This window comes from Scardinius erythrophthalmus (genome assembly GCF_964197995.2).
Source record: "Scardinius erythrophthalmus genome assembly, chromosome: 3".
NCBI lineage: Eukaryota > Metazoa > Chordata > Actinopteri > Cypriniformes > Leuciscidae > Scardinius > Scardinius erythrophthalmus.
The window spans coordinates 51,959,190-51,973,296 of NC_138223.1; the positions used below are offsets into that span (position 1 = coordinate 51,959,190).

The following is a 14,107-nucleotide window of genomic DNA, read 5'->3' on the forward strand; positions in this document are numbered from 1 at the left end:
GAAGGACTCTGTCATTATGTATAGATCCAGCGGTATGGGTTTTCATGGCTCTTCCCCAACCACCAAGAGGGAGAGGTGGCAGCAGAGGGGGAATTCGCAAGCTGGAGAGATTCCACCTCATATGAACATTTTTCAGTGCTTTGTGTTGTGGGCCCGTCAGACTGAGGAGACCATGGAGGTCAATTCCCCTGAGCACCCTTCCATCAGGCACGGACAATCTTTTGAGGGAACACGTCTGGCCAGGTTTTCTGGGACCCGTGGAGGCCACAGGGGAGTAGGTGCTAGCTACCCCAATGAACCAGAGGCCGTCCCGGTAGTCATCCCCGTGCAGCCCGCTGTTGTCCCGGAGGCCAAAACCCGTGCAGCCCGCTGTCGTTCCGGTGGTCGTCCCCGTGCAGCCCGCTGTCGTCCCGGTAGTCATCCCCGAGCAGCCCGCTGTTATCCCGGAGGCCAAAACCCGTGCAGCCTGCTGTCGTCCCGGTGGCCGTCCCCGTGCAGCCCGCTGTCGTCCCGGAGGCCTTTCCCGAACAGCCCGCTGTCGTCCCGGAGGCTGTTCCCGAACAGCCCGTCCCCGAACAGCCCGCTGTCGTCCCGGAGGCCGTCCCCGTCCAGCCCGCTGTTGTCCCGTTTTTTTGTGTCTTGGAGCGTCTGGTAGCCGCTCCGTAGAGGGGGGGGTTATGTCACAGTGTCTGGTTTGTGTATCCTGGGTGTCCACTAGAGGTCTCTTCCCCATACTGTCACCACTACATCATGAACTGCATTTCCCACAATCCTTGTCTGGACTCATCACTGTTCATTGCACTCATCTGTTTCCCGTTCCCTTGTTAGTTTCTGTGTATATACCCTGTTGGTTCAGTGTTTGTCACGGAGTCCTTGTTATTCGTCACACCACTTTGGAGGTCTGTTTTCTTTCTTAAACTGCTATTGGATCTACCCCTGTTTCCTGTGTGTGGTATCGTGACAAATTGCTACTATATTAACCCTCTGAGGTCGGCTGTCGCGCCGGCGCGATAGGTTCGTTTTTTTCGTATGAGTGCAAAAAAAAAATAAAAAAAAAATATTAATTTTTATCTTATATGCTTGTGTTATACATCAATCGATCCTGTTTAGTGTGTATTTTTTTTGTGTATGCTCATAATAAAAACAAAGTGTTGTGCTTTTCGCCAAATAAAGAAAAATAAACATGATGCGAGTTCTGCCTACTCTCCGTCAGTGAAGTCAATTCTGAAACGCGCCCGAAAATGAACTGTAACTCAGCGAATACTCAGTCAAACAGGCATACAGTCACACAGGCATGAAGCTTGAATTCTCTTCTTTAAAATGAAGTAATTTTTATAAAAAACAAATATTCACAGTTTATGTAATATGCATGCAAAGAGAGAGATGTCAGTCGTTCTCATCTCAGCTAATTAAGTTTTAATGTGCTCCGCCCACGGAGAGCGCGCGCTATTCAAACGCAAATGTGAGGCGATCCAAACAAACCTGTGAAACGCCCACATCAGCTGGATAACACACCGCGAGTTCACTTTCAGACTTATGTACTTTACGATGCTGTGAGGAATACTACTATCTTGATAATCCTGCAAAAATTTACCTCAGAAGTTCTGGAAGTATCATTTCGAGGAGCAAACGGATCCCGCTGAGGAATTAGGTCAGTTCTGTTTGCTTTGTTCTAATCTGAATGAATGAACGCAAAGATGTGTGCTGTTGTGGAGCTACTACAGCTGGCAAAAATACGGTTTAAATATTGATCGCGTTTCTGTGTATGAATAAATGAATGAACGAACGCACAGATGCGTGCTGTTGTGGAGCTACTACAGCTGGCAAAAATACTGTTCTAATATGAATCGCGTTTCTGTGTATGAATGAATGAACGAACGAATGCACAGATGCGTGCTGTTGTGGAGCTACTACAGCTGGCAAAAATACTGTTTAAATAATATGAATCGCGTTTGAATGAATGAACGCACAGATGTGCGCTGTTGTGGAGCTACTACAGCTGGCAAAAATACTGTTTTAATATGAATCGCGAATACAAAGAAAGATTACACTGGAAATATTGTTACAATTTTAAATGTAGTTGTAATTGTATAACCTTAATATATATATATATATATATATATATATATATATGTATATATATATATATATATATATATATATATATATATAAAAGGATATACAATTTTAAATGTAGTTGTAATTGTATAACCTTAATATATATATATATATATATATATATATATATATATATATAAAAGGATAGATGTAAACAAAATCTTAAAAGGTCATTATAAGCCTTCTCTTTAAATAATTTTATTATGCTTTATTAGTGACACATTTGGGAAGAGAATATATTACAAATCTGAAAATACAGTATGAGAACAATTAACTGCACAATTACTAGAAATGTTTACCTTGGATATTGTACAATTTGCAAGCAAAATTTGTGGAAAAAAACAACAAACCAGTTATATATTGTCCTTGCATTCTTGTGGCTCATTCACACACCTGAATGAAAGGCTCATTACGTATGCAGCCTCATTATGCGGGCCCCATTGACTCCACTGGTGTGAATCACGCCCACCCGCATATGGCCTTTCCAAACAAAAAGTGTTTTACAAGATTTAAATCAATGTATTGTGTTATGTGAATGATTAGGCAGGATGATTTTCACATAATTTTGAAGAAAAAATTCTAGGCAACGTCATCCATTAGTCAAAAGTCTTATTTACTGTAGGATTGAGTGCGAAACAAACACAAATGAATCTTCCAGGTGAATTGTTCAAACATAGTTTCTCACAGAACTGAACATTCCAGACACCAAATCACCAACCCCAGAGCCATAAAAGAAGGCTCCAGCCAGCCAGTCTCCGCTGACCAACGAAAACCCCCAGCTAAGAACTTTATGGCCATGCAAGCTTCAAAGAAGATGAGCCCAACTAAAGAAAGAACTGGTCAATGTAAGATAGCTTGGAAAAGAATGATTGGCTCAGAGATAGCACAATTCAGCCCGATCAAGATAACAGCAGAAGCTGCTCGAGCCCACAACATTCCAGACTCCCCCCCCCCGTAAGGACCTCGGATAGACCTCAGGGTGTAAAATCGTTTCAAACCACAGAGCTGAGATTTTACCTATAACATAAATAAAATCATTCAAGAACAATTTTCAATGGACTTATAGATCAAGCATCATGCAACGACATGATTCTATATTGTTCCTACAATAGATGGGTGTATCTGATATGCTTAGATGCCATACAATTCATGTAATTGTAATAATTGATAGATTTTTGAATGAAAATGTGTTGCGTTTCATATCGATATGATCTTATGTTCTTAATTCAAAGGATGGCTTGATTGAAATCTGTGGAAAATGTTTCGGATTCTTATAATAGTAATAATGTCTTAGCTGTGGCCTCTGTACTCTTTGCTAGAGCTTAGAGAGTAAGGAGAGCACAGATAAGCTTGATTTATGATAAGAAGTGAAGAGAACGCCACCTCCTAAACAAAGACAGTGTCTAATTGGTTAGAACTGATCCAGGAGGCTGGGTGGACATTTGAGTTTAAAATCTTAACACCAGAACAAAGTAGAGTTTCAGTGCAGAACCAAAAATGCAGCGGGAGATGAAGATCTAAGACAGACAAGTAACCATGTAAAACGCGCAGACGAAATAACCCAAATCAAGATCTGAAGAACATGGGTTAAACAGCTTCATTCAAGCCATCATCTACTCTTCTCAATTTCCTTTCTTTTCTTAGTTTCCTTTCTTTTCCGTTGTGAGTCTCGGTTCTAAGTTAAGTTTTGCGACAAGATTTCGAGCCACGTTTCTTCTGCAAAGCCAGCTTCAAACAAAGACTTTCATTCCGCCAGCACGCCACGTGACTGACCACGTGACCCAGACATCAGGCACGCGGAGACCAGCCAACGAACGGACCGGGAAAACCCTTTACACCCAACAAAAGGGAATCCCCAAAAGCAAAGACAAGCAAGTACTGCCTCCAGACTCTTAAACTGAACTGGTGTATTTGATACTGATTTAATAACCTAGGAAACGATAAAAGGGTTAAACTAATGATTGATGGTTCATTCAGGTTGTGTTTTATAAGTGCATAGAAACTTGGGATTACATCATCTCACTCTTAAACTCACTCTTAAAACTTAATCTTTCCTTACTCTCTTTCTTTCTGCAACGCGTATGAATGTGTGTGTCTGTGTTAGATATTAGTTGTATGTGTTAGAATAATCAATAAAGTCTTGTTTGTATTTTAAAGAGAAATATTACTTGTGTTATTGTGCTTACAAATTTAATGTCTTAAACTTCTGATCTAAGTTACCTTGCTAACTATATAGTGTTTCACTATAGTTCGGATATTTATATCCGTTGCAGAGTTGATAATTGCAGCCAGTTCAAATGAACCGCGAACGAGTCATTTGCTCGGTTGTAATAAGTGACTCTTTTGAATTCCCTATAAATTAATTAATAATTCCTTTGAGCTAAATTGTAATCACTACAGAATACATAATATCTTACATATTGGTGGAGGATGCGGGCAGTTTAACCTAAAATTGTAAGCATATACGAAGTAATTATATTGTCATAGTAGCCTATGCGGAGAGATCCGAACCTCCGAGTCTGTGTGTGTGACGTATGCAGCGCGCGCCGCGCGCTCTGTTTGAATGAATGACCTGCTGCTTGAGCTGTTACTCTAGTCTAGTCTGCCTCCCCATTTTATTCTTTTTATTTGTTATTTTATTCAAACTGCAGTAAAATAACCCAAGATATAAGATCCCACGCAACGATAAGGTAACAATTGAGCGTGTCCCTCGATTCTGAAATACTTTATTTATAGCTTAAGACATCTGCGTGTTCCAGAGTCTTTCAAATAGCTATAACGTTATGTGTGTTTGTATCAGTCAGAGAGATGAATTAAATTAAAACTGCAGTAATTAAAATAACCATGTAAAGGACGGACGAGCGTGTCCCTCGTCTAACGTGAACGTTAGTCCTTATTTATCTGATCGTCACTCAGTGCGTGTTCCACTGGGACAACATTCTCCTCACAGAGCGATGAGCGTGTTTCTAACGTTATTTGTTTGATTCACCGTGCGTGTTCCACGGCGATTCGTGATAAACTTAGAAGCCTATATTTGTGACTGGCAGTGCGAGTTCCACTGCTAGGACGAATATTCTCAGTTAAGTTTTAGTTTTTCCCAGGTTGTCAGTGCGTGTCCCACTACAATCCCCGTGATAAATAAGCTTATCTGTGTCTGTTCAATTAATTTTCGTATAAACACTGCGTATGTCCGAGTGTAATTGAATAGGAGTTATTTAAAGTTGTGTTCAAGTAAAGCTTGACGTTGAAACTCAACCAACAGTTAAGAACCCTGTTGTTTTCGTGTGCTCAGATAAAATTGCACAGAGACGATCCACAGAGATCGCTATAGCGATATATTGTTCCATCTATTACAGCACAAAGCTGTCCTTTAAAGTTAATCACTCTTAAACAACTGAGTGAAGCCCCACGTCGTAAAAACAGCTACGAGTGGTGTCCTTTATTTGTATTTTTGAAATGCGCCGACATTTCACGTAAGATGATCGACGTGTATATTCTTTGAACATTGTTGAAATGCGCCGACATTTCATGTAACATGCGTAACTGTTTACAAACTGTTGCAATTCACATGTTTGCCCACTAGCGTTGTTTTGTCGCCATAGTTACAATCGTGACACGGAAGTCTTAACCAACGCTTCCGGGTGAACTCTGACCAACGCCAAAGTGTAAACAAACTGAAACAAAACCCAGTTGTGGCTAAGCTAAGGCTAAAGCTAAGCTAAGTAGTTGTTTACAATTGAGGCCTAATATTAAATGCTAAAGCCTAAGCATTATTTCCGGTTATCAGTAGTAAAATCAGTGGTTAAATACAGTGTCTGTTTGAACAACGTTAAAGTGATTTAACCATTTAAACACCTTGACTTTTATACCTGTTGGTTCTTTTCTTCTTTCCTCTTTTACCTGTCTCATACTTTATTTTTCTGTGAAAAGGAAACTTCGGTTCACAATTATTAATTTCATTTACCTGCATTTTACTTGAAAATAAAAGACTGGTTTATGATTATTAATTGCCAAATTCTAATTTGATTTAAAAAAGGAAATATTAAATCAAGATTGAAGTTTTATTTTTCTAAACAGGTAATCTCTAACGATTTCTAGATTTATTTTTAATAAATCTAATTTCTTAATTCTCATAATTTCTAAATTTATCTTTTAGATTTAATCACTTCAGGTGAATAAGTCTTAAACTTTGAAAGTTAAGTAAACTTATTCAACCAACATTTCCCTATTACAAATATTGTTAGACTCATACTTGCTCCTGTATTGTTAGTGCGTTGTATCCTCCGTTTCTCCTTTCTTTTTGTTACGGTTATAAACCTAACTATTCTATCTGATTTAGTCATTTACCTCTTTATTTTAATTTCCCTTTTGCTTATTTCGTCCATTACATTATTACTTTCTTTCATCTTTTTATTACCTTTTTCTTTTCTTTTTACTCTAGCTTGGGAGTAACACACCTGAGCCTCAATAGGAGACATTGGTATCTCACTACAAGTGTCAAATAAATCAGAGATAACCCTCTCCTACAAAGTTTTATTTTTGAATGTTTAGTTGTTGGCAACTAGCAATTCTGCACTCGTAGTTCGACAAAGGCTCCAGAGCCATTTGTGGATCCAATCTCCTTCCCTCCTTTCCTTCTTACATCCTTCCTGTTCTGTCCTGCTTTCCCATTCTTCACATTTGTAGGGAACAAACCTGGAAGAACCATAAATCGAGTCTAAAGAAAGAGAAAGATAATTTTTCCAAAGAAAACAATTATTAGGTATTTGATTTTTGATCAAACCCTCTCTGTTCTCCATACTCTCCCTGCATCTGTAAACGCAATTTACAATTTGACATCTTATCCAAGATCAATTAACAGAGACAAGTGTTGAGCAACCGTCGCCTTCAAAGCATCCCATCAGAGCTGTAAGCGGTCCAAACTGAAGGTGTGTCAATCCTGTCAAACTTAGAAAAGAGGTATCAGCATTATTATTGTATTATTTTTCGTTGGAAAACAAACAATTATATTGTTTACCTTTCTGGAAACAGATTCTCTTTGATAGGAAACGTTTACGAGAAAAATATTTCTCATAGTTAAGAACTTTCTTTCTTTTTGTTATTGAATTTGTTTTAACCTTTTTCTCTATTTTTCCCTCACTTAGTTGAGTGACAAAGTTTCCACATCACTAACCTACCTGTCTACACTGAGACCAACACTTAGACATTGCAACACTTCACTATTGTTGTACAGTCACTGAAACGACACTTAGTGTTCAACCACATATACTGTAGCTCATACCCCTCACAGATCTGTGTCAGTCTCTTCACTCCAGCGTGCCAACATGCCGTGGACGACAAACCCCACTGACGACGTGGACGTCTGGCTCAGAGGCATCACAGACTGCCTCACACCAAAGACAATTGAACTGTTATTATTTTTAATAATAATCATAACGCTGAGAAGATTCCTGACAAATGATTCAAGCCAAAACCACAACCACGTGGAACTAACCAAGATCATCTGTTCCCTAAGCAATGCCTTTACATCCCAGCTGACACTAAGCGACAAGCACATCACCCACCTTCAGGAGGAGCTGACACGTGCCCAGAGCCGCATAGACAAGCTGGAAGTGAAAGTCCAGGACGACTTCAAGCGTCAGACCACTGAGTTCTTGAGAGAGCTGATGCACACTCAGCACTGCACAGACCAGCTCAAAATGAAAGCTCAAGACAAACTCATGCCTGATGTAGTGGAGCAAGAAACAAAGAAACAAGTTGACAAGCTCCAAGAAGCCCTTGCAGTCACTGAACGTGACAAACAAGAATTAAAGACTGTCCAGAAGCACCTGGTAAACCAACTCCAGGCTGCTGAACATCAGCTAGAGAAAGCTAAAGCTGACATTAAAGACAAGAACTCTAAAATTAATGCTCTGAAAGACCACCTGGAAAGGTGCAGTGCTGACATTGACCATCTGACCCAACAGCGAGATGACGCCAACGACGAGCTCTACGCGGTCAGAGGTGAACTCCAGCACATTTTCCAACAGAAACCAGAGCCAAGAAGGGAGAGACCTCCCTCAGCATCACCACTGCTGAGCAGAACAGAGTCCTCCATCCAAGAACTGCCATACAACAGAAAAGGTGAATGGCCGCAACCCAAAACATCACCAGCCTTCACTACAGAACTGTTCACTGCCAACAAGCAACGAGAGCTCATCCAGGCAGACTCCAAAGCTGCGCAGGCGATGACCTTTAAAGATCTCAACAAGCTGGTTAAGAATATCACTCAGTTCAACCCGAACTCCACAGAGGGCCAAGACATTGAAGCCTACATCCGAGATATCAACTTCCACCTAGAGGTGAGACCACATGTGACTGACAGAGACAGGTTCTACCTCCTCCGATCCACCTGCAGTCCAGAGGTACGAAGCTTCCTAGACCGACAACCTGCTCATGTCAAGTCAAACTACCAGCTGCTATGTGAGACACTGATTAAGGAATTCACAGGCCCAGAGTCGGAACATGGTGTGTTAATCGCCTTGGAAACCAAACAAGGTCGACACGAGACTCCCCAAGCCTACTACCACCGTTTTCGACAAGCCTTCTTTGGTGCACATAACTCACCTGAACATGAAGAGGATGTGAATTTCAAAACCCTCTTCCTGAGAAACCTGCACCCTGGATTGAGTCATCATCTTTATCTCATGGCCAGCCCAGACACAATGACAATTCAACAGCTACGTGACCTGACACACAAGGCCCACATCAAACAGAAGATGTCCTCAAAGAAAGGTTTGAAAACATCCACAGTGTCAAACTCCTTCAGCCAAGACACAAGCTATGCACTGGAAGACACCCAGTGGCATGACAACACCACAGTCCTTCGCAAGGTGCACAGAGAACGTGACCCCCAGGCCAATGACGGCTACCACACCAACCGCATGGAAAAGCCATGGGACCAGCCACGCTTCTCAATGAACCCACAAGAAGGAAACAACTGGAATCCTAACTGGATATCCAAAGGCTGTCAACCAACACATCCAAAAGCATTCAATGTGAGTAATCGACGACGAAACTCACCTCGGCACCACTCAGTCAAACACAACACTGAGTGTGCCCAAGAACAAGACAGTTTACCCTCAGAAGACATGGAGCAACTAATGAGGCAAATGAAAGTGTTCATAGAAAACAAGCTGAACACGAATGACCAACAAGATGAGTCAAATTCACTATGACTAGCGATGGAACGGAAGACCAATGATCATCTGGTACACCTTCATAATGAAGATGACGACCACCTGTTCTACAACAACACAGAACAGAGGGGTCTCTCACAGCCAACCACTGACAAACACCCAGAGGTACCAGAAAACACCACACTGGCTTCCCATTACTCACAAAGAAACCATCACACAAGCTCCAAACTCAAGAACCACGTGTGTGCTACAGTAACCACAGTAAGCACAGAAGGTCAGAAAGTCTGTCACAACCAGAAGGCATCACAAGAGGAGTGCAACAACGGAGACAAAGTTTTGCACCACAGCTTCACGCATCCATGCCAAACTGCCTCCCAATGTCTGCCAGAGAACTTCCTGCCTTACTGGACTGACCCCCAGCAGATCATAGAAGATCCCTTTCCTAAGGCAATGATGCAACAAGCCAACCTTCATCTAAGCTCATCAAAGCTAAGCCAAGAAGCACGTGGGCAAGCCTTCAAGAAAAGGGGGGGAGCCAAACAGACTGAGACAGATCTGACCATACATACATACATACATGCATTACCCTACGCCACTAACATGCTCACTAACACGTAGAGGTTAACCACATCTACCATGGAAAACATTCAACAAACATGTTTTCCCCACAGGTAGAAAACTAACTTCAGAAACTAGCTTAACGACTTAGCTACACTTACCATAGGAAACATACTAGCTATCCATCCAACAAGTAGAACACCTCTCATTACCCTGTGATACCTGACACCTTAGCTGCACAACAGTAGTTATAAGCCATACTAGGAACACTCAATTGTTTTGTTTTACCTCTTCCTTAACTTTCCTTCTTCTTGTATTAGGTAAAATGCATGTCTACCCCCCCTAAGGGTCAAGGTCACGGTAATAGGATTGACGCACCACGCCTGACACTTGTAAGCCGCCTTAAAACGAATGTGAGCCAGAGAGCTCCATGCATGATGGGTCACATAATTGTTACCACAAATTATTTCACCAGAAAATAAAAGGTAAAACGTCTTAACGTGAAACAACTTAGAAGAGAAGATAACAAACAAACGTAATCACAGAATTTGATCAAAGAATCACCGTACCGAAACAAATTAGAATAACAATCCCAAAATTTAAACTCTACTCAATATAATAGACCATATTGAGAGAATGAACTTGAACTTTTAATACTTAAGTAATCTAATGCCCTGCACCAGTACAGTGACCAGTCATGGAGGTGTTGTCTTGTTGTTTGCTTTGTATGTGTCTGTTTCTTCTACCCGTGTTTCTCCAGCGTTCACCGATGTCTTCATCTTAACACATCGCCGTACGAAGAGGGGATATGTAGGATTGAGTGCGAAACAAACACAAATGAATCTTCCAGGTGAATTGTTCAAACATAGTTTCTCACAGAACTGAACATTCCAGACACCAAATCACCAACCCCAGAGCCATAAAAGAAGGCTCCAGCCAGCCAGTCTCCGCTGACCAACGAAAACCCCCAGCTAAGAACTTTATGGCCATGCAAGCTTCAAAGAAGATGAGCCCAACTAAAGAAAGAACTGGTCAATGTAAGATAGCTTGGAAAAGAATGATTGGCTCAGAGATAGCACAATTCAGCCCGATCAAGATAACAGCAGAAGCTGCTCGAGCCCACAACATTCCAGACTCCCCCCCCCCGTAAGGACCTCGGATAGACCTCAGGGTGTAAAATCGTTTCAAACCACAGAGCTGAGATTTTACCTATAACATAAATAAAATCATTCAAGAACAATTTTCAATGGACTTATAGATCAAGCATCATGCAACGACATGATTCTATATTGTTCCTACAATAGATGGGTGTATCTGATATGCTTAGATGCCATACAATTCATGTAATTGTAATAATTGATAGATTTTTGAATGAAAATGTGTTGCGTTTCATATCGATATGATCTTATGTTCTTAATTCAAAGGATGGCTTGATTGAAATCTGTGGAAAATGTTTCGGATTCTTATAATAGTAATAATGTCTTAGCTGTGGCCTCTGTACTCTTTGCTAGAGCTTAGAGAGTAAGGAGAGCACAGATAAGCTTGATTTATGATAAGAAGTGAAGAGAACGCCACCTCCTAAACAAAGACAGTGTCTAATTGGTTAGAACTGATCCAGGAGGCTGGGTGGACATTTGAGTTTAAAATCTTAACACCAGAACAAAGTAGAGTTTCAGTGCAGAACCAAAAATGCAGCGGGAGATGAAGATCTAAGACAGACAAGTAACCATGTAAAACGCGCAGACGAAATAACCCAAATCAAGATCTGAAGAACATGGGTTAAACAGCTTCATTCAAGCCATCATCTACTCTTCTCAATTTCCTTTCTTTTCTTAGTTTCCTTTCTTTTCCGTTGTGAGTCTCGGTTCTAAGTTAAGTTTTGCGACAAGATTTCGAGCCACGTTTCTTCTGCAAAGCCAGCTTCAAACAAAGACTTTCATTCCGCCAGCACGCCACGTGACTGACCACGTGACCCAGACATCAGGCACGCGGAGACCAGCCAACGAACGGACCGGGAAAACCCTTTACACCCAACAAAAGGGAATCCCCAAAAGCAAAGACAAGCAAGTACTGCCTCCAGACTCTTAAACTGAACTGGTGTATTTGATACTGATTTAATAACCTAGGAAACGATAAAAGGGTTAAACTAATGATTGATGGTTCATTCAGGTTGTGTTTTATAAGTGCATAGAAACTTGGGATTACATCATCTCACTCTTAAACTCACTCTTAAAACTTAATCTTTCCTTACTCTCTTTCTTTCTGCAACGCGTATGAATGTGTGTGTCTGTGTTAGATATTAGTTGTATGTGTTAGAATAATCAATAAAGTCTTGTTTGTATTTTAAAGAGAAATATTACTTGTGTTATTGTGCTTACAAATTTAATGTCTTAAACTTCTGATCTAAGTTACCTTGCTAACTATATAGTGTTTCACTATAGTTCGGATATTTATATCCGTTGCAGAGTTGATAATTGCAGCCAGTTCAAATGAACCGCGAACGAGTCATTTGCTCGGTTGTAATAAGTGACTCTTTTGAATTCCCTATAAATTAATTAATAATTCCTTTGAGCTAAATTGTAATCACTACAGAATACATAATATCTTACATTACATATATTTAGAATGTGTTTTATGGCCTTATTTCAGAAACTTTAGTTTTTTGTTTTTGAAAAAAACATGCATAAACATTATTCTATCAAAAATACAAACATGTACATGCAAGTTGTTCACATATTATGGTAGCCCTGTTTGTGCTAAATAGAGTGAATTTACACCTTTGCCATTAATATGTTTATAAGCAACTGAAAAAAGCACAAATGTCAGGGCATGTCAGAACATCTCAAGGACCCCAAAAACCCCTCAGACCCCAGAGGGTTAAAAATGTCACAATGTTATTTATTGTTTTGATCAAATAAATGCAGCCTTGGGAGCATAAGACTCTTCTTTCAAAAACATTTTTAAAAATCTTAATTTATTTAAAGACCACCCATTGGCCCAAAGACTGAGTCCAACGGTCTTGGTGAAGGTATAATGCGTGTATGTCTTTTCAGCGCTCCAGTGAAGTTCACTTAATTTATTGGAATTTAGTTTCAATATTACTTTAGCTGTACACTTAATCTGACTTCAATTGCAAATGATAATCAAATTTAGATTGTGTTTCTTATTAGAAAATATTCATAAATATTGATTATGAATTAATTTTGATCTTTGATTATTCTGGGTATCCCATATTTTAATTATTCATTCATTAAGGACCCGGTGTCGCTTTGAGACGTCACGTCACGAATGTGCGCTCCCGATCACAAACATAGCCAGTTCTGAAACAGTCAGAGGATGCAGTGCAAACTATTTTACCCTTAAGCAGTTGCCCATGCTTCCCTAAAGGAGTATTTTTTTGTAATAGTCGCAAGATGCAACGTGCTAAGTCAGTGATAGTCAGAAATCGGAAGGTCTCTTTAATGATGTGCCCCATGCTCCATTCATAGTGCCTTCGGTGTGATCTATCCTGGACAGAGATTTGCGGGAACACCAGACTACACATTAATCTACTACGAATAATGATTTCAAAATACTTTTGTACTAGAATAAATCAAGATGTAACATTTATTTGTCAGGTAAAAACGTATCATGCCAAATACACAAGTGATTAAAAGCCAATTCAGAAATAATACATGACATCAATTACTCAAAGATGACTCTAAAAGTAAGCAATGCATTCCTGACAGAGACACACAGGGGTGTGTGAGTGTGTTCCAAGTGTAAGACTTGAGAAAACACTGACACAGCACTGCATGGGCTTTTTCCTGGTTACAGGTTCCCAAAGTCTTCCCAAAGTCTGCCACTTCCTCTTAAATACTTAGACCAGAACAAAAGGGTTATACCAATATTTTTTGAGTTGTTTTGGGTCAATTCATGTACCCCAGGGGGTAACGCCTGGTTTCGGACATTTAGACATTTAAACTGAGACATTTAAAATGATACCAAACATGAAAAGGAAAAACAATAGATTTACAAGATACATCATTATGTGATATATAGACATTATTACTTTTGGTGACTTGACTCAGGAGGAGAGGAAGGGAGAAGGGAGGAGGGAGATGGGATGCAGAGATAAGGCAGAAGAAAAGTTTGGACAAGACAATGTCCTGTGCTCTTTCTTTGTGATCTTCTGTCCAGGGTGCGTTTTATTGCTTTATTGTACAGTGAATTTTATCTAAGCTTTTGTTTTAGCAGGAAAATCAGTTCTTACA

General features: G+C 40.2%; 1 protein-coding gene across 1 annotated transcript in view; it reads right to left on the reverse strand.

Annotated features, from left to right (window-relative positions):
- LOC308688262 (B-cell receptor CD22-like) overlaps positions 1-14,107 on the reverse strand; it is a 50,847-nt gene that overhangs the window by 23,121 nt on the left and 13,619 nt on the right. The gene's annotated exons all lie outside the window — the stretch shown is intronic.